General features: G+C 44.3%; 1 pseudogene; it reads left to right on the top strand.

Moving 5' to 3' along the window:
• Positions 17077 to 22699, top strand: part of LOC109131249 — a 19681-nt pseudogene continuing 14058 nt past the window's right edge.

Genomic DNA, 22699 nt, shown 5'->3' with positions numbered 1-22699 from the left:
CGGCTGCACACCTGCCTGCAAACCCGCCATAGGCTGCACCGCTGGAACCTGCCCACCAACCACCGGCGGCACTACTGGAACCTGCCCACCATCCACTGGCGGCACTACCGGAACCTGCCCACCAACCACTGGCGGCACCACTGGATCCTGCCCACCAATCACTGGCGGCACCACTGCTGGAAGTCGCTGCAAAACCAGAGCTAGCAAGTCCATCCAGACATCCTCCCTACCCGGAGCACCCTCTGCTGCAACCCTCACACCCGGGGCAACACCGTGACCGACACCGGGCCCATCCGCCCTGCCGTCACCCAAACCAGCCTGGTCTCCAGACACACTAGGATGAACCTCCGCTACCTCCTCCCTGGCCATGCTCTGGGTCACACTCTCACTGGCCTCAGGAACCTGACCTCGTCCCCGACCACGACCAAGACCACGACCATGACCACGACCACACCCGCGACCAACATCACCCTCTCTAGCCATCTGCACTACCCAGAACAGAAGGCTAAGCACACAATTCAAAATCGCATATAAAGTACACATATTACCGTGGAATCTCATTGAAGGCTCGAAGAGGATGATACTAGGACTCCATACCACAAACAAATTGACTAACTACACATATTCAATTTCATCACACAACATCATGCATCCAGCAACAGGAAAACACTTCAACCAATTAAATTCCTAAACCGCTCTAAACCATTCACTTAACCATCCTAGAACCGTATGGGCTCTGATACCAAAATGAAAAACCCGACTTNTAACCCAAGTTTTTTTTATAATAATTAAATACAATATATAATTAAGCATCCCATACTACTTAATTAAACAAACCAAACCACACACACAAACCAACCTATGATAAACCGACATCCGATAACATGCACAGCGGAAACATAACAATAATACAAAACCAACACAATAACATTTCTAACCATTCTATCCAGAAACCTAACATGATACTATCCAAGGTTCCAACAACATAAGCAATAAATCCAATAACACACAAACGAGACCCTAGATCATCCTCCTCCTCATCGCCATGATCCCACGATCACATTTTGCCTATACTTGCACACCAGAAACAACAATTGAGGTGCGTAAGTATTATCATAAATACTTAGTGAGGCCGTCCTCCCATCTACTAGGTTATACACACAAGCATATGAGACCCTCTTGTTTAAGCAAAACAAACAACACACAACAATACATCAAACCAGAAAAAATAGTCTCGGATGAGACTAGCGTCGACCGATGCCTCAACGGTGTCGATCGATGCTACAAACAATGGTGTCGACCGATGCTACACGGTGTCGACCGATGCTTCACAAAATGGTGTTGACCGATGCTCCCTAGTGTCGATCGATGCCTCTTCTGCAAACACGATCTGCGCGAACACGAACGTCGATCTCTCATCCCAAAACCTCTCGAATTCGTCTCAAACTCACCCAATTACCTCGGAAATCTCTGGGAATCACGAAAACAACGAGCCCAAGCAACAAAACAACACAAACAACCAAGTAAACACCCAAACAAAAGAGATCTCATGCTTAGATCAACCATGGTCAAGCACTCACCTCAAAAACAGGAAGATTGGATTGAGAAACGATGGAATCAACACCTCCAGAAGCTTCTCCTTCGTTCCCAGATACAGCTATCACCTCTACAGCCTCATATCTCTCCCAAAACACCAAGAACAAGCCCAGAAATTCACAGAAACGATTTCTCTCCTTTTCTCCCTCTTTTCTCTGATAAACGGCGACAAAACACCCTAAAACCCTTAATTTGTCGCTTCCCCACTTAAATACTCGGTTGAGGTCACTAAACCAACCAACCCAAACCAAAATCGCGAATTAAAACAAGCCCGGCGAACCCAGGATTAGTGGTGTCGATCGATGCCACAAGGGTATCGATCGACACTCCTACAAAACCGCATAATCCGATTCGCGGATGTTACAGTAATAAGTTTTTTTTTTTTTAAAATTTCATCTCTCCACTCTTTCTCTATCTCTATGGTCTGTGGGTATCAATTTTGTCTCTCATAGCTCTCTCTCTCTCTCTCTTTATATTAATCATTTTTAATATTTTATTTTTATTTCTTTTTTCTTTTATTCTTTATCATAACTATTTAAATAATTGTTAACGTACTAAAAAAACTTTTCACATCTTCTATATATTAAAAGAGAAACATTTTGGTGAAAAAGCTGATGTGTCAGCATTATAGAACTCAGTGCACCATTTAGCAAAGTCCCCTCAAATTTTCTAATTAATTACATATTTGTGCCATTGTATTTATTGGCAAAAGAAAATATAAACTCATAAACGAAAACCCTACACATGCCTATCCTCACCTATATATACATTCTTTAAGCATAATAGCCAGAGCAAACAAAAAAAAACCCATTTTCAATAATCACATGCCTACTTCGCCAAGCTTTACGTAAATCATGTCTCATCATGGTACGAGCGTAATAGCCAATACCAGTCATCTACCAATATAATTTATGATGAACATCCTCCTAAGTTTGTTTATAATGTGGTGGAAAAACAGTGGCAGAAGAAAGAAAAACATGATTTTTTACCAATTACAAACTTTTACTCGGTAAGTATACAAAGTTTTATGATGATCAAGTTGTCAGTTTAATTTCTTTATATATCCAACTCCTACATTTGAACAGGTTTCAAAAGCGGTACATCATGAAGCAAATGACCAGACACATAAGATCAAGATTCTGTTTCAGTATTTAACCAAAACAGAGAAATATCCAACTAGATTATCCACCAAGCAGAGAAATATCCAACTAGATTATCCACCAAGCAGAGAAATATCTGCTCCAACTACATATGTCCACCTATCCGCCTCCTTAGGCTCGATACCTTTCGAGAAGAATCTCGAACCCGTCATCTACAACTGCTTCATCCTCTTAACATAAGATGGAAACTCCTCAACATCTGCAGCCCTCGGCTGCACCCCGCCACATGCGGCACAGCTTGAGCCTACTCCGATACCCCTCTCGGTAACCGCTCCAACAGCACAACAACCGATCTACCAAGCGATCATCTCGACCCTGGGCTCCACCTGCTGCAGCCCCACACCTGGGTTCCCAGCACCCCCGGCATTCTCACCGGCTAATCTTCTCTGGTCTCTCCTCATACGCTTACGACCCTCTGACGTACCTCCTCGTGGAACTCTGGACCACACACTCACTGGCCTCGGGACCCGCCCGACCATGACCAAGACCACGTCCTCGTCCACGACCAACAACCCAAACACCTTTAACCACTTTACTTCCAAGAACGGAAGCTAACAAGCAATCTTAACATAACACAAAAACATAAACTCACCGTGGAATCACACTGTAGGCTCGAAGAGGATGTTCTAGGACTCCATACCACACACAATTGACTTACTCACATAATCAATCAAAGCATGCAAATCCCAAACATCTATAGCACAAAGCCTAGTGAACCCAAACCTAGAACCGTAAGGGCTCTGATACCAAACTTAAACGACCCGACCCATTTTTTTTTCTTTAAAATAATAAATAATAAAAATAGTATAATAATAAACAACTAAGCTAGTGGTCCCATACCTACTAGCCACCTAACCACAATCACACCAAACAGCAGAAATAATAAAACCAGTAAATAACCAATAAACCAATAACAAATATCAAATAAACTGTAATAATTTCAAAACCATAAACTAAAGATCCAGTTAACATAAACCAGAGAACCAACAATCCTAAACAACATTCTAGGATTCAACTCTAGCAACCTAACAAAAGTCAGACAACAACCAAGAAAGCCACTAGAACATCCTTCTCTTCATTGTCATGATCCCACGGTCACACTTTGCCTCTACCTGCACCACAAACACAATGAGATGCATGAGTATTACTAGAAATAATTAGTGAGGCGATCCTCCCATCTATGAGCTATACACACAAGAAAATCAAGAGTACAACTACAAATAAAATATAACAAACCAACCATTAAACTGAACAACCAATAACACTTTCACCACACCTACACATCATCACACAAAACAAGTCATACAACCCAATCACTTAGATAAGCTCATGGTCACGCACTCACCTTTACAAGTGATTCACAAAAATAACTACAACCAAATGAGAGGCTCTCCAATATCCAGGAACAACCAAACTCGCTCCTACAACCAATCACAACAACAAACAAACATTGAAAACAAACTGCCAGAAAAACAGAAAAGAACAACCTTACAAATGAAACCACGAAATCGAAACTAACCGTTAACTTTCTAATCCCTCCAGTGAAAAGCAAGGCCTAAATGGCCAAAAGCTTCACCCAAAATTTCAGCACGATCAGATCTCAAATGAAACCGTAATCGATCCTGAAATACCCGTTGGTCTCAATCTACGACTGAGACAAACGTCCCACGAAAACGCCAATATCCCCTAGAATATTAACTCAAATTCAATTCTGTAAAAAGGAGAGTGTACGAAAATCTCTTAGCTACAACCCTACCAAAAATCAATACCTTTCGAAACGATTTGACCCGTCGGATTTTCCTTCTCCCAAACACTAACAGTTCCGTTTCTCTCTGAAAAAGCTTGATCTCCTTCTCTTCCTCCTTTACACCAAAAAAATCAAGGGTTCTCACACTTTCTCTCCCTCTCTCTCTCTGATAGTGTCAACAAAAGCAAGAAAAAAGAGAGGAGGCGTGACTTTTATGAAGAAGATTAAGGATTTTTTGTTTGATTTGATTAAACCAAGATTTAATTAAATCAAAAATCAATTAAAACCCACTCCTTTGGTTTACTCAACACATCACAAACTCTATTCCCAGAACACGGATGTTACGACATCTAATGATCTGATCATCATTACACAATGGTACATATGAAATATAATAATGTTTGTGATATATCATGGTTTTTAGGTGTTTTTAGCCATGATATAAGTCTTATTTGTAGAGTCTTTTTGGTATTTTTAGAATCTTTTGAGTTTTTATAGGATTTAGCATGGATGGGAGCATAATGGAGCTAAACAGAAAGATTAGGAGTTTAATCAAGCATTGAGGCTGAGCTGCAGAAGTTGAGAGACGAATTCAGAATCCAGCATCGATCGACACACTGATAGCATCGATCGATGCTAGGCCAAATGCGAAATCGGAAGTTTTCCTCACAAGTTTTGAAGATTTACAAAGCTGCCCCAAAGTTTTCCATATTTACATCATTAGTCCCTAGACGTGTTTAGGAATATAAATAGGATTTTTATAGTCATTGTTTAGACCTAACCTTTATTTTTCCCTGTAACTTTTGAGAGCAAAACCCTGAGAGATTTTTAGAGAGCTTTTGGAGAGAAGAATCAAGACTCCTTCAGAGAAGCTTCGAAACTCCTTTTCTTCTTTTTTTAATCTCTTAATGCTATCTATTTTATTCATGATTTGTGTTATTACAATTATGTCTGAGTAGATCTGCTTGTTAGGTTTAGGGTTTCTCATTAGGGTTTCATTGATTGTTAGATTGATTAATTGTTTAGGATTCATTATCTTTCTTGTTCTTTACCATAGGTTGTTCTTAATGCTAGATCTTTGATTAGTCATCTGGATTTAGATCTTAGGATTATTGATTGATATGAGAATATAATTGATTTTTCTGATAAAACCTTTGGTGAGCAAAATTAGTTTTTGCAAAGAGATTTGAATTAGTGATTTTGTGAACATATCTAAACCTGATTTTATTGATGGTTTTTAACTTGAATTTTGCAAAGAGATTTGAATTTTCTGGTTTTAAAACTTAGATAATATTTGCAGTGAGAAATGATTTATTTTATAATTGTGTTTAGAGTTCAAGAACGGTGCTTAATTGTTGAATCTTGCTTGTTTAATTAATTGATCTGATTTTTCATGATTTCCTGAGAATTTCCCTAGGTCTAGCGTTTTTAATTCCTGAATTCACAACACCTTTTAATTATGTTTTTGCATTGTTTTTAAATTAATATTTTGATTTAGCATAATTAAAAGATTCATAAGTCTATTGTGTGAACTAGAGTCTCTGTGGATTCCACCCCTAGAGTATTACAACTGCAAGTCTGTTAGTACCATAGGGTATTACAATTTGAGCATATCAAATTTTGGCACCGTTGCCGGGGANAGTTTTTGCAAAGAGATTTGAATTAGTGATTTTGTGAACATATCTAAACCTGATTTTATTGATGGTTTTTAACTTGAATTTTGCAAAGAGATTTGAATTTTCTGGTTTTAAAACTTAGATAATATTTGCAGTGAGAAATGATTTATTTTATAATTGTGTTTAGAGTTCAAGAACGGTGCTTAATTGTTGAATCTTGCTTGTTTAATTAATTGATCTGATTTTTCATGATTTCCTGAGAATTTCCCTAGGTCTAGCGTTTTTAATTCCTGAATTCACAACACCTTTTAATTATGTTTTTGCATTGTTTTTAAATTAATATTTTGATTTAGCATAATTAAAAGATTCATAAGTCTATTGTGTGAACTAGAGTCTCTGTGGATTCCACCCCTAGAGTATTACAACTGCAAGTCTGTTAGTACCATAGGGTATTACAATTTGAGCATATCAAATTTTGGCACCGTTGCCGGGGACTCTTTTGATTTCACCATTAGATTAAAATCTTTGATTTTGTCTAAATTTTTCTTTTTCTGTTTTACTCACACGCTTTTGTTTCTTTTCTCTTGTGTGTTTCAGGTACATGCCTAAGCCTAGCACCAGGAAAAATCCTACTGGTCCGGTTGTGAAGCTTACAAACCAAGAGGTAGGACAACTAGAGCGTGAGAACACAAAAGCAGCCAAATCAACAAAGATGGTCAACCCAATCATATTGAGACCAGATGCGGCTGGAATTTTGAGAGATCAAGAGGGTCATGTGTGTTGATGTCCTTATCGGTCACAATTAGTATGTTTAGTTCGGTCAAAGGAAGGTCAAAGTTCTTTTTTATTTTATTGGTGCCGAGGCACAAAAGACGGGCTACAACACGACTTAAACGAGCTACAGGCGCAGACGAGAGTAAAGGACGAGCTATTCACTCATCGATCCTTAAGCTGTTGACTCTAGATGCGTTGACTCTTGCTTGGACGAGCTGGGGCTCGTGTACTTGCTGTACGAATTCTCCTGCCTTTTTCCGATCCCCTTTTCCAAAGGCCATACGCCTGTATTTATAGGGAATCGTGTCGGTTCGTCCAAGAAAAAGCCCATAATACCCCTCTTTCTTCAAAGGGTTTACTTTGGGCTTTTTCCTGGGCCAGGGCCCTTTGTTGGGGTGGGATCTACCCCTAACAGTAGTCCCCCCCCTTCGCCTCTAGTTCGTAGTCTTTAGGCGAAGGACTGCGCGTGGAAAGATGCAGGGTCGCTTCTCTTGATTGGGTAGACAAAAAGTCGCGCGTGAAGGAGCGGTTTCCGATGTCTAGTGTCGAATTGTCGTGTGCAGTGCTTCGAAGCGCGTGAAATCCGGAAGTCGTATCGTCATTGAGCGCGTGCTGCAATGATGACGTTTCCAGATCCTTCTCTCTTCCCCTATAAATATCACTTCTTCTCGTGTTCTCGGTGCTCTCATCGTTCAGGTTTTCTCCCTTCCTCCTATCTTGTCGTTATTTTTATTTTAGTGCGTCACGTTTTCATTATGAATTCCCCTCGATCCCGTCGTCCAATTCTTCCGCCGAGAGCCACCTTCGACGAGTTACGAGTTCTGAATCTGGCGGCTCCACTAGGTCTGCTCGTCGGCAGGCCCGTTCTCAGAGTCCCTCTGATTCGTCCTCGGCGGGTTCAGACATGGCTCGATTTGAAGAGTTGAAGCGTCGTCTCATTCCCGGGTCGGCAGTTCCTAGTTCGTCGGGTCTCCCCTGCAGGATTCCTTCCTTGATCGACGAGCCATTAATCGATGACTCGTCTTTCGCCAACCGCAAACCTTTTCAATCATATGCCTCCGACGACGCTGAAAATTGACGCGGCAGCTGACGCGGTTCGTATCGGGAATTTAAACACCGAACCGAAGATTCTGATTCCAAAATCATTTCAGCGTCCCTGGGATGCTCCTCCCGGCTTTATTTGACTCTCGGAAAAATACTTCACCGAGTGCGGTCTCACCTTCCCTCTTCCATCCTTTATGATGACGTATTTTGCTCGTCGAGAGGCGGCCATTTCTCAATTTACCCCGGCGACCTTTCGAAATGCTGTCGGTCTTTCTATCATGGCCAAAGCTACGGGAGTCACACTCACTTGTGATCACTTGGAAGAGTTGATGAATCTGAACCCGTCGAGTCAGGAGAAAACTCCTGGGCTTTATTATGTAGCGTCGGGAAAGAAGACGACGCTCGTCGAGGGTGCCAAGGCCAAAACGTATAATTGGAAGGGCTCGTATTTCTTTCTTGAAGTTTCAGCGGGGGTTATGGAAGGTCCATCTATTCCTTGGTTTTCTGGGTGGAATCCTTCACCCGGTAGCCGACCATTCTTGCCTAGTTATCTTTGTTTTCAGTGTCTTTTGGTTTTACTTAACATCTTTCCCCCCTTTTTTTGTTTCCAGTTGTTATTCCGAGGTGTTTGCTTCCATACCCCTCTTCTTTTCAAGCCGAGATAGACGCGATTAAGCTCCATTGCCCTTACATTTGGCCGGGTACCGAGGGTAAAAGAGATCGTCGAAGGAAGTTAGCATCTAGCCAAAGACCAAGAGGTACTCTTTATGTCCGTACATATACAAATATATATATGTTTCGAGCTTTGTTTCGATACCGTTTCTATCGTTTTTTTTTAGCCGAGACAATGGGAAAGTTGAACTTGAACCACCCTAACGCATCTGCTCGTTACCGCCGAGTTCCAGAGCCGTCGCCTCGTTCGGCTCCCCGTCAGGATGCTCGTCAAGGTGCCAATCCCTCAGGCGCTGGTTCGTCCAAAAGGGTCCCTCCTTCCCCTCGTCAAGCTGTGGGCGACCCTTTGAGGATGCGTCCAAGATCCCTTCCGCCGAACAGCCACATTGGTCCTGAGGAGACGCTTCCGAGGAGGAAGGCGGACGGGACTCCTGGTCGCATCGCCGAGGTTCCCAAAAATTCTCAGAAGAGGAAGGATGGTCCTGAGCAAGAACGGTCTGTCCCGCCGAAGAAGTCTAAGCTGTCCGACTTTAGCTGGAATTTAGCTTTCCTCTGGGGCTCGTCCTTTTCAAAATGACTGGCAGTCCTGTGCTGAGCTGTTTCGGAAGATTCACTTTGGTGAAGGTCGTCTTCCTTCTGTTGAGAGGATGAAAGAGGCCGATGCGGTTACTAACGTTGCTCAAGCGTCCTTCGAGGTTCGTCGGTTAAACCAACTCGCTCTTTAAATCTTCCTTTATCTATTTTATCTTTTTTTTTTAATGGTTTTCATTCTTTCTTCTTTTTTTTTTAACAGTTTATTGCGCGCATTAATCGTATGGCCTCTTGCTATGAATGTCGTGTTCGGGACTTGGAAGGCGACCGTTCGAGGGCGTCGAATGAGAGGATCGAACGCCTTGAGGCTCAATTGGGGGAGGCGGTTCGGTCCAACCAGAGACTTAGCGACGAGGTAGCGAAGCTCGAACACCACCGGAGCGGGCTGATCACAGAGCGGGACGCCCTTACGACGAAGCTCGAGGAGTCTGAAGCTGCCTGTAATGGCTTGAAGCTCACCCTTAACTCGGAGACGAGGAGGCTTAGGGATCGGCGTGACGAGTATGGGTACCATGAGCGAATCAACACTTTTCACGAGGTGGCTGGTCGTGTGCGGAGGCTCTTATCCAAGCACAAAAGCTACGCCGATGTGGTTGAAGCGTCGCGGGAGAAATTCCTCGAATACAATCAAGCCGTTGGGAACGTCCAGATGCTCGAAACGCTCGTCGCCGAGGGTCAGATTTCTTTGCTTGATGAGGGGATTAAGGACAAGGTTGTGGCCGTGATGAATCAGCTGAAGGGCGAGGTTGAAGAGTTTGATCTGCCGGATATTACCGAGGCTGACTTCGACTTGTCCCAGGTTTTTGCCGGGCCTCTTCCCCCAATTCTGACTTGGGTTGCTTCCCCAATTAGCGGAAATACTGAGGGTTGTAATGACGAGGGGGGAGATGACGGATCTGAGAGTGGGGAGATCGAAGGTGACGGGGGTGGAGAACTGGGCGAGCAGGGGCCGGTCGACGATCGTCCTTCTGATGGATTTGAGGTGCAAGTCACGGACCACCCTTCTGATGGAGCCGAGGAGCAAGTTACGGACCCTCCTGCCGGAGGATTACCACGTCTCTCAACTCCCGGGCACGAGTCTCCGGTCGCTGGTTTAGTCTCTTGATTACTCTGTTGTCGTAGTCGCCGTGTTGAGGGTCCGGCTCCCTCGTACTATCTTCCTTTTGCCGTGTCTTTGGGGTCGGCTCCCTTTAAGAACTCTATTCTCACCCTTGGGGCATTTATCAAGGGTTTCATTTAATGCTTTGTTTTTCGAAACATTGCTTACTGGGCACTGAATGCCTTTTCTGTTTTTTTTGTTTGAAACTTGCGCCTGTTGGGACTTGTGCCTTTCGTTCTATAAATAGTCTTTGTTCTTTACTTCAGTCTTGTTTTCTTGTTAGAGTTTTCTTTTGCTTTTGTAGGGAGGAGAAAGTTATTCCGATGCCAGTGACAACTAGAGCCGCGTGGTTGTGCAGGGCGCGGGAACAGCTCGGTGTCAGGTCCGACGAGGTGATACAGTCAGAACTCGACAACTATAATGCTCGCATCCAGCGGCTAAGATCTTACGTCATCGCCACCCGTCGTTCGTTCGAACATTATTATGACTTCTATCGTGTGGACGGGACAGTGGAATGTCTTGAAGCGCTGATTGACGAAGGGTTTTTCGTTCCGAAGTGGCGATGGGGTCGGCTGCTGGACGAGCGTACCCGGCGCAAAATTTTTTTCGCAGAAGTGGTGATTCCTACGCTCGAGCAGGGCGACCTTGACTCCCTTGGTCGAAGGCCGTTTGAAGAACGGGAGGAGATCGAGGCCTGCCGGGTTTGTATCGAAGTGCTTCGTCGTTATATTACACAGCTGGAAGTACAAGTCACTACTTTAATGAGAGTAGTCATGTTGAAGGGATCCGTGCGTACCTCGAGGATATGGTTGGATGAGGCACGGCTGTTCCGATGGACCTGCTGAAAGACGTTAAGGAATCGTGCCGTCATTGGCAGACAGTAATTGGCGGGCTAGAGTTTGATGAGCCTTCCAATGCCGATCTCAGAGTTGAATGACTTGTTTTCCCCTTTTTTTATGTGCGGTAATGGGGTCGGCACCCGCATCAGACTATTGTCACCCCTCTCTTTTCTTTTTAAATAAAGTCAGTTTTTAAATGTTGAAGTATTGTTTTTTTTTTTTAAAAAAGGGGTGCGACTCGTGATGGTCGGCTTATCCCTTTATGCGAGTTATGACTCAGCTTTCACTGGGTACGACTTAGGACAGCCGATTTACCCGTTTGTGCGAGTTGGACTCGGCTTTATATAACCAGGTGCGACCGTTAATAGTCGGCTTACCCTTTTGTGCGAGTTGCGACTCGGCTTAAAAATAGTACGTCGGAACGTCGAATCGTTACCGGGCCAGGATAACAACTAATATAACTTGCAAACGACGACTCATTCTTATAATTTTTATATTATTGGCGGCTGTGTCCCGCAAAACGGGACTGCCTACGTACCCCCCGATCAGGAGGGATCAAGCCGCTCGTAGTTTACATTTACATGCTTATTAAAACTATAAAAGGGGTGAGCTGGATGTAGCCGAGCTTGCTCAGTAGTAGTAGCGCTTTTTTTTTAGTAGTAGTAGCGTTTGAGATGCATCGAATTCCAAGATCTCGGCACTCGTTCACCGCCCATTGTTAGGAGTTCGTACACGCCGGGATGAACGACCTTGGATACTAGATATGGGCCTTCCTAGTTGGCCCCCATTTTTCCGGCGTCTGGCTCGGCCGTATTTTCAAAGACCTTACGGAGGACGAGGTCCCCTTCGTCGAAATGCCGATTGTGAACTTTCTTGTTGTAGTACTTGGCTGCAGCGAGCTGATAGTTCTTGATTCGTAGGAGTGCCTTGTCTCGTTCTTCTTCCAACTCGTCGAGTCTATCCGTTAGCATCTGACTGTTGAGCGCGGTGTTTTGGACGAGCATCGTTCGTCTGAGGCTCGAACTGCCGACCTCAGCTGGTGCCATTGCTTCCATCCCGTAGGCTAAGGAGAATGGGGTTTGGTTAGTGGACGTCCTTGGGGTCGTTTGGTAGGACCAAAGTACTCCGTCAAGCTTGTCGGCCCAGGCGCCCTTCTTGGCGTCCAATCTTTTCTTCAGGCCATCGAGTATGGTCTTGTTGGTAGCTTCGGCCTGGCCGTTTCCTTGTGGATACCTCGTCGTTGATTTTCTTAATTTGATTCGCCATCTCGCACAAAAAATTTTGAATTGCAGGGTGATGAACTACGATCCGTTGTCAGTGTTTATTTCGTATGGAAGACCGTGGCCACAAATTATATATTTCCAGACGAAGAGTTGGACGTCTCTGGCCTTGATGTTCACATAAGACTCGGCCTCGACCCATTTAGTGAAGTAATCAGTGAGGACGAGTATATACCGCTTCTGCCTAGAAGTTGGCAGTGGGCCAATGATGTCCATTGCCCAGCGCATGAACAGTTAAAGAGCTACTCCGGCTCGCAGGAGTTCGGTTGGTTGATGTATAATGGGGGCGTGCCGCTGGCATTTCTCACACTTGGCGACGAACTTTTCGTAGTCGGATATCATCTTTGGCCAGTAATGGCCATGCTTCTTAATTCGTAGTGCTAAGGCTCGGCCGCCTGAGTGATTTCCTCCAGCTCCTTCGTGAGTGTCCATCATGACGCGCTCGGTGTCGTCGCCGTGTATGCAAAGCAACAGGGCTCCTGACGCCGTCCATCGAAGCAAATGATATTTAATCAGGGTATATCGGGAGGCCTTGATTTTCAGTCTTCGTCTAGCCCATTTGTCTGTTGGCACTTTGCCATCAGCGAGATATGCACAGATTTCGACTCGTCAATCCGTCGCGTCAGTGTCTGATGGAGGTTCGCATCTAATGTCGAGACGATTGCCGCCAAAGCATCGGCCGGTGCGTTATCTCCTCTAGGGATTTTGATGAGCTCGAATTCGTCAAAACGTTTCGACAAAATCCTAACGACGTCGAGGTAGGCGGCCATGGGTTCGCTTTTGGTATCGTATTCGCCGCTGAACTGGTTAGCGACGAGCTGAGAGTCGCAAAAAGCTCGAATCCGCTTGATCTGCATTCCGTTGGCGAGCCTAAGCCCGGCGTTAAGCGCTTCATACTCGGCGACGTTGTTGGTTGCTTGGAATCGGAGACGGAAAGACTGTTCCAAAATTTCCCCGGTCGGCGAAGTTAATCGAATCCCTATCCCCGACCCAAGTTGAGAGGATGCGCCGTCCACATGCAGGGTCCATCGGCTTCTCCAAATGGCAGTTCGATTAAAAAGTCGGCGAGCACTTGAGACTTAGCAGCCGGACGAGTTCGATACTCGATGTCGTACTCGCTAAGTTCAATTACCCACTTTGTCAGCCGACTAGACTAGTTCGGGCTGTGCAGTATAGATCGTAAAGGCTGATTGGATAGGATAGCGATAGTGTGTGACTAAAAGTATGGTCGGAGCTTTCTCGCAGATGTGACGACTGCCAGGGCAACCTTCTCGACTGTTGGGTAGCGAGTCTCTGCGTCGTCGAGTGATTTGCTTATGTAAAAGATGGGTCGTTGCTCTCCTCGATCGTCTTTAACGAGTACACCACTGACTGCCGATTCTGAGACTGCGATATAAAGAAATAAGATTTCGCCGAGTTCTGGTTTTGCTAGGATCGGTGGGGTCGATAAATAGTTCTTTAGCTCGTTGAATGCGCTGTAACAGGCTTCGGTCCATTCGAACTTGCCCTTGGTTTTGAGAAGCTGGTAGAATGGTAGACACTTGTCGGTTGATCTGGATATAAAACGGTTCAAAGCGGCGATCCGTCCAGTTAACCGTTGCACTTCTCTGGCATTTTTTGGCGACGGTAGATCGATGATTGCATTTATTTGCTTCGTGTTTGCCTCATTGCCTCGCCTGGTCACCAGATACCCAAGGAATTCGCCGGACTTAACTGCAAACGTGCATTTGGCCGGGTTCAGTTTCATCTCATACTTGTTTAGGGTGTCGAAGCACTGCCGCAGATGAGTGATATGATCCTTTGCATGTTGTGACTTGACGAGCATGTCGTTGATATAGACTTCCATAGTCCGGCCGAGTTGCTCGGCAAACATCTTATAGACTAACCGCTGATACGTCGCTCCTACATTTTTCAGGCCGAAGGGCATAACCTTATAACAGTAGGTCCCTCTATCTGTGATAAACGACGTCTTTTCCTGGTCGTCCTTGTGCATTAGAATCTGGTTGTAACCAGAGAAGGCCTCCATAAAAGTTAACAGCTCGTTGCCTGCGGTTGCTTCGACGAGTTGATCAATCCTTGGCAACGGGAAGCTATCCTTCGGGCAGGCCTTGTTGAGGTCTATAAAATCTACGCAGACTTGCCACTTTCCGTTCTTCTTTTTGACGACCACCGGGTTAGCTAACCACTCAGGATACTTTACTTCCACGATTGACCCGGCGCCAAGGAGTTTTTCAACTTTGTCGTTCACTGCTTGTGATCGTTCGGGACCCAACTTGCGCCACTTCTACTTGACCAGCTTATGGGTTGGGTCGGCATTGAGTTCATGGGTCGTGACACTTGGATCAATCCCCTTCATATCAGTCACGCTCCATGCAAACGTCGAGATGTTGGTTTTGAGGAAGAGTATCAACTCGTTACGCATGGCGGAAGTTATCTCCGTGCCGATATTCACGCATCGTTTCTTATCGTTCCCGTCGAGATTCACCTCCACGACTGCGGCAATGCCTTATTGGACAGGAGTAGGCTTCCCGTCTGTCGGCGATGTGCTATCGTCGCCGACTCACTGCTTTGATTGCTATAATTTCTTTCCAGTGCGAATCTTATGCTTGATCAGGAAGCAGGCCCTTGCGGTTTGCTAGTTACCACGTAGCGTGTATATTCCCTTTGAAGTTGGGAACTTAACACACTGATGGTGCGTCGACGGGACGGCTTTCATCTTGTGAAGCCATGGGGTTCCGAGGATAACGTTATAGATTGTCGGCTTGTCAATAACCGCGAACCAGAAGTATCTGGCTATCCTTCCAACAAAGATTGGTAAAGTGATGGAGCCGATTGACATAAGATGATCCCCGTCGAAGCCCGTCAGAGAGTGACATTCTGGCGTGATGTCGTTTTCGCCAATTTCCATCTTTGCCAGGACGTCCCTAAAGATGACGTTGACCGAGCTTCCGGTATCGATCAATATTCTTGTCACTTCGCTTTCGCCAATTAAGAGCTCGACGACCAGTGGATCATTGTGCGGCAAATCCAAACCTTCAGCCTCGAACCTTGATGGCCAGGATTTTGTCATTTCTGCCTTCTTGGTGTAATCCCTGATCGCCCTGACCGAATCATTGCATCCGGCCAGTCCGCCCATTATCATGTTGATTTGTCTTATCGTCGGGGGACGTTGATCGGGCTTACGATCTGTATGCGGTCGTTTTTCATGACTGCTGTCTTTTCTTCGGTCAGCGAGTAGATTTTGAATTTCCATTTCGTCTTCGCTTTGGTCGGCAAGTATCTTAGAGTCTTTGACGAATTTTTGAGCGATATTTTCAGCACGCTTGGCATCACCTCGTCCAGGACGGATTGTCTTGCTTCTGTCGGGCTCGACGACTATTGTTCCTTTCTTGTACCGCTCCATCAAGACCTTCTGGAGGTAATGGCACTCGTCAGTTGTGTGGGTGGTACTTTGATGGTAGTCGCAATACGGGGCTGCACTATTCTCGCCTCCTTCCTTCTGGATGTACTTTTTTTTGCCAATTGCAAAAGTTCGACGAGTTCGATCTTGGTTTCTGGTGAAGTGTTGTCGTGGCTCGACGTGCTCGACTTTTGGAGGCGCGGTTACGGGCTGTTTGGTTATCGGACCTCCCTCCAAGGAGTGTTTCTTGGCGTTGATAGCTTTCTCTTCCTCGAGTCCGATGTGTTTTGCAGCTCGGAGTAGTGCGTCGGCTATGGTCTCTATGTGCGTTAAAGACAGTTCTTCCTTGAATCGTGACTAGTACCAAAGCGCGTTTCGAAGTGCAACGATAGCGGCAGCGTCTGGAATTGAGATGTTGACGTAGATTTCTTTAAATCGTCCGATAAAGGACCGAAGCGACTCGTCCTTATACTGAGTTAGGGCGTACAAGTCGGCGTGGGAATTCTTGTCCTCAATCAGAACAGAGAACTGCTTCAAAAACTCAGTTATTAATTCCTTGATACTGTCAATTGATCCAGATGGGAGTCTCGAGAACCAGCTCAAAGCGGTTCCCGTCAGATGCTCGGTGAAGACTTGACAAGCTCCCGCGTCGTACGCTGCCGGGCTGAACTGTTGAGGGCCGAGGGCTACGCCGAAGGTGAGTAAGAAATCTCATGGGTCGACCGTTCCGTCGTAGTGACCCAGCCTTGGCTTGACTGCCCTCTTAACTGTTGTTGCGGCGAGTCTTCGAGAAAATGGGGTTCGCTGCGTCGCTTCGAGCATAAGCCCAACTTCTGGTGCTTTGTCCGTCGCTTTTTGGAGCATGACTGCCATTTCCCTCATTTGTTCTTTGATCTGCCTTATCTCGGTATCCTTCGTTCAATCCGTTACTTCATCATTTTGCTCATTGAGGCGTGGGGTTTGGTTGCGCTCTAATCCACTGGTTTGCGCATATGACCCTGGCGTTGCTCTTGCCGCGAGAAAGTTCATTGAGTTGTGTCGGATATTATGGAGATGATTGATTTCTTCTTGAGAGTTGACCTGTGCTGCGGTGAGTGCATCCAACCGGCTGTTAGTTTGCTCTTCTTGCTGGTCAAGACGCGTTAAGATTCTGCGGAACAGCTCGTCTATATTAGAGACGGGCTGGTTGTTGAGCAGGGTGAGTTGTGTTGGAGCTTGTGTTGGCTCTGTGGTCGCAGGGGTCGTCAAGTTCGTAGTTATGACGAAGGTCTCTGGACTTTCTACCGTGACGACCTTTCTCAGAGCATCCGGCGTGGGGAGAATTGTCTGCTATGCTTGGTCCGTTGCCGGGGTCGTCGTTCCTCCCGACGAACCGGCTTCTTTCGCTTTTCCTTGTCAGTTTTTGTCATCTTGTCTAGTCGTTGTAGGTTCGTTCTTTAATTCTTCAGAGAAATTTGACTTGGCTCCCCCTACCTGGCGTGCCAAATTGTTGATGTCCTTATCGGTCACAATTAGTATGTTTAGTTCGGTCAAAGGAAGGTCGAAGTTCTCTTTTATTTTATTGGTGACGAGGCACAAAAGACGGGCTACAACATGACTTAAACGAGCTACAGGCGCAGACGAGAGTAAAGGACGAGCTATTCCCTCGTCGATCCTTAAGCTGTTGACTCTAGATGCGTTGACTCTTGCTTGGACGAGCTGGGGCTTGTGTACTTGCTGTACGAATTCTCTTGCCTTTTTCCGATCCCCTTTCCAAAGGCCGTACGCCTGTATTTATAGGAAATCGTGTCGGTTCGTCTAGGAAAAAGCCCATAATACCCCTCTTTCTTCAAAGGGTTTATTTTGGGTTTTTTCCTGGGCCAGGCCCCTTTGTTGGGGCGGGATCTACCCCTAACAATGTGCGCAACGAACTGGGCCAAAAACTTGATGCTGAAGGACAAGTTATTCAGGAAGAACCTGTCATCGTTGATGAGAATGCAGATGGCGTCGATCGACGCAACATCGGCAACGATCGACACAACCAAGAAGGCATTGATCGACGCATCATTGGCATCGATCGACGCAATGTCGGAGCTGGTGCGAATGGAGCCAATTTGGATGTTAACAACCAGCAGAACCTTCGGCCTAGACGGGACAACAATGGAGAGCTTGTCAAGACTCTTGCAGACTTCAACAGGCCAAACTTATTATATGAGAACCGCTCCACAATTGTCCCTCCTCCATTTCCAAGGAATGATTTTGAGCTGAAGCCTGCCTACTTCGCTCTTGTTGGACAAAGGCCATTCCAGAACTTGCCACATGAGAAGCCTCTAGACCATATTGAGCACTTTGAGGACATAGTCACAAGCATCAAGGCTAATGGAGTCACAGAGGACTATCTCTACTACAAACTTTTCCCGTACTCTCTTGCTGAGGAAGCTTCTCATTGGCTAAGGCAGCTGAAACCAGGATCTCTGACAACCTGGCATGACATCAAGGTGGCATTTTTGAACTACTTCTATGATGATGCGATGTCTGATGAGCTAAGGATCAAGCTTTCCACCTTTAGACAAGGACCTACTGAATCTTACAAAGCTGCTTGGGTAAGATTTAAGGCATACTAGAGGAACTGTCCACATCATGGTTTCTCAGAGGTGCAATTGATCAGTATCTTCTTTAGCGGGATTGACTGGAGGTATCAGATGGCTTTATATGCTGCTAGTGATGGGAACTTCAAGACAAGGTACCCAGATGACGCTGAAAAGTTGATAGGAAGGGTAGCATCAAGCAACAATACTAAGAATGCAGACTTAGAGCGGAAAAAAGCACATGAAGGCCATGATTCAAATCAGTTTGCTACGGTGAATGCTAAGTTGGATACAGTGCATAACCTTCTTCTTGGAAAGAAGTCAGTCTATTATGCTGAAGATGTTGAGATTTTTGAGCCAAAGCCATAGACTATAGAAGAAGATGTCAATTTTGTGTATGGAGTTGGATATCAGACACAAAAATTTGGCAACCAGCAGGGCAGCAGACCTTACAATGGGAACTCTTCAAGCTACACTCCTAAGCCGGATTACCAAAAGCAACAACAGAACACCGGCTTTACAAGGACCTATGGTTATTCTTCTTATCAGTCTCCACCTCCACAGACTTCTGAGAGTCGAATGGAGGCCATACTTGATCAGATTCTTCAAAGACAAGAGCAGTTGACAGTGACATTCAATGGGAAGATTGATAATGTCTACAATGAACTGACTGGGAAGTTTGATGCATTAAATACTCATGTCAAGAAGCTAGAGAATCAAGTTATTCAGACTGATGGGTCAGTTAAAAGACAAGAGGAACTTCTTTCTAGAAGAACAGAGTCGAACCCCAAGCATGCTTGTAATGCAATTTTGGTGAAGGAAGAAGACAACCATCTGGTAGCTGATGTTGCATCAACCGATACACAGAAGCATCGATCGATGCAATCTCAATCAAGCGTTGATCGACACAATGGCAGCATCGATCGACACCCCCCACAGACAGCTACGGTTTCTGTTCCAGTTCCACCATCCAATTCACAACAAGCCTACAAGCCTAAGGTTCCTTTCCCTAAGCCTAGGAGGTCTAAGCAGGAGCTTGAGGAAGCTAGATGCAAAGCTATGATGGATAAGGTGATGATAGAAATGCCTTTGATTGATGCAATCAAGTTTTCTCCTGGTATTAAGAGATATGTGAAGAGGATGGTCACTAATGGTTTAAGCCCTGAGGAAGGAGCTTTGCTTACCAAGGATGTTAGCTCAATTTTATTGAACCAGCCTGCTCAGAGGAAGAAAGAGAGGAAAGAGAAAGTGGTTGTCTATGAGAAAGTGAGTGCAATGATTCAGAGTAGGATTGCAAAGAAATTACCAGATCCTGGAAGTTTTGTGTTAGATTGTTCTATTTCAACAGGAAGGTTTGCACACTCACTTTGTGATCTTGGCTCTAGTATTAACTTGATGCCACATTCTGTTGCTGTGAGACTTGGGATGACAGATTTCAAGCCAACTAAGATCTCTCTTATCTTAGCTGATCGGTCCAGAAGGATTCCGGAAGGTGTCTTAGAGGATATTCCAATCAAGATTGGAGATTGCCTGATTCCCACTGACTTTGTGGTGCTGGAATATGACAAAGAGCCAAGTGATCCTCTCATTTTAGGACGCTCTTTCTTGGCTACAGCTGGTGCTATCATAGATGTGAAGCAGGGACACATATCTCTGAATGTGGATGATTTGGTCATGAATTTTGAGATGGACAAGCTGAGAAGAGCTCCCACTATTGATGGTCAGACTTTTTCTGTGGAGATTGCTTCTGATGATGATCCACTCATAGAGCTTCATGAAGACATTACTGCTGGGTATGTCAAAGAACTGGAGACTGTTGAGAAAGTGAGTAAGCAAGTTGTGTAGCTTGAAGATTGGAGTGGAGATCATCTAATCAGTACTAGAGATCATGATGAGGTTCTGATGCATGACAAGTCGCTGGTAGATGACGTTTTTGTGATGGAAACACGGATTTCAGAGGTTAGTTGCAGAATTGTTGAAGAAACACGAATTGCAGACTAAGCATCGATCGATGCAGCTATTGCATCGATCGACACTCCTTCCAGAGACGGCTCGGACTTGTCCAAAACCGAAGATTCTCGATTTGATTCCTTAGCTGCAAGTCCTAGACCAGTTGTAAAGCTGAAATCTCACCATTCCACAGTCCAGAACCCACAGGAAAGGCCAAGGTATGCATCTCCTTCTCCCAAATCTTCTCCTATCATCAATAAGAATTTCAAAGGTACAAAAACTGTTGTGCAGTTAACCAAGCCACGAGATTATCATAGAGCGCTTGTTTCTTCTGTTGATGGTTTTGCAGGACTTAAGAGAAAGCCAACCATACCTCAGCCCCGCCCTGGTCCTGTTCCTCACATCCTTGGCAGATCTCATGCACATACTGCCTATACAACCCCTTGGATAAAGAGGACATACTCTCGGAAGCATTCACTGTCATGTTCTGATCCACCGGATGCCTGAGATCCGACACGGTCAAGCTAATGACTGAAAACAAGCGCTTAGTGGGAGGCAACCCACTGGTAGGTTTATCTTTTTCATTTTTCTTTTGATTTTCATTTATTTTTATTTTATTTGCCAATCTCTTACTTGATAGCACTGGGGACAGTGTTGTTTAAGTCTGGAGGAGACAGTTACTAACTGCATTTTTGTTTTTGAAAAAAAAAATGGTTTTATTGAGTCAAAATTTTGTTGGGAACTATGACTTTTCTTTTTAGTGTACTGCCTTGGTTGATAAATGCTGCAGATTGAATCAACAAATCCGACTAATGAAAAATTCAATGGCTGACCAGTGAACCAGAGACATCCGAATTTCCAAAAGAATCCATAAAAGCTTGAGGTAATTTCAATACTTTTCTTTTTACCTCATCAAAGAGATTGATGTTCATAGAGCTTGACTCCTTGTTCATACCTGACAAGTAAGACTTCAGAAAAGAAAAATTTTGGTACTCCTCTCCCTTATTTAAGTTTAAAATATTTTTCCTGAGAGCTTTGTTAAAAAAAAAGAAGAAAAAAAAAGATGAGATGATTTTGATCAGTTTAGAGGGTTAGGTAAATTACCTGTGATCCCATTATTCTACTCTTGAGTCAAATGATCACACAAAGCTTGGAAGCGAGGGGTAGGTAAATTACCAATGACCCCGGTATTCGCTTACACCTTTGAAGAGAAAAAAAAAGATAATAGAAAAGCAAAGCTCTAAGGAAGATTAAAAAGAATAAGTCTGGGGGAGAGAAAGAGTACCACATGTGGTAAGAAGATATATCTTGCTTGTTATGGTATTGTATGGGAATGAGTCTAGAAGGTTCTTGATATTGATCAAATTGATGAGACTCACCGATGAAAGCTTTATGGAGGAAGTAGTGGAATTTGGTTTGAATTTGGGATGCTATGAAAGTCAACGGAGAAGTACATGGTGGTTCGATTTGGATTTATCTGCTAAGCATGTGGATTAAGGTTTGGATGATCATGGCATTACTTTAAAAAGAAAATGAGTTCCTGCGTTTTCAAACCTCTTTCACAGATGAAGTTTTTGATTTGCTTGAGGGCAAGCAAAGGCTAAGTCTGGGGGAATTGATATATCATGGTTTTTAGGTGTTTTTAGCCATGATATAAGTCTTATTTGTAGAGTCTTTTTGGTATTTTAGAGCCTTTTGAGTCTTTATAAGATTTAGCATGGATGGGAGCATAATGGAGCTAAATAGGAAGATTTGGAGCTTAATCAAGCATTGAGGCTGAGCTGCAGAAGTTGAGAGACGAATTCAGAATCCAGCATCGATCGACACACTGATAGCATCGATCAATGCTAGGCCAAATACGAAATCGGAAGTTTTCCTCACAAGTTTTTAAGATTTACAAAGTTGCCCCAAAGTTTTCCATATTTGCATCACTAGTCCCTAGACGTGTTTAGGAATATAAATAGGATTTTAATGGTTATTGTTTAGACCTAAGCTTTATTTTTCCCTGCAACTTTTGAGAGCAAAACCCTAAGAGATTTTTAGAGAGCTTTTGGAGAGAAGAATCAAAACTCCTTCAGAGAAGATTCAAAACTGCTTTTCTTCTTCTTTTAATCTCTTAATGCTATCTATTTTATTTATGACTTGTGTTCTTACAATTATGTCTGAGTAGATCTGCTTTTTAGGTTTAGGGTTTCTCATTAGGGATTTCATGGATTGTTAGATTGATTAATTGTTTAGGATTCATTATCTTTCTTGCTCTTCACCATAGGTTGTTCTTAATGCTAGATCTTTGATTAGTCATCTGGATTTAGATCTTAGGATTATTGATTGATATGAGAATATAATTGATTTTCCTGATAAAAC

The sequence above is a fragment of the Camelina sativa genome, chromosome 20, assembly GCF_000633955.1.
Source record: "Camelina sativa cultivar DH55 chromosome 20, Cs, whole genome shotgun sequence".
Taxonomy (NCBI): Eukaryota; Viridiplantae; Streptophyta; class Magnoliopsida; order Brassicales; family Brassicaceae; genus Camelina; species Camelina sativa.
This window is presented reverse-complemented; position numbering and strand designations above follow the sequence as displayed.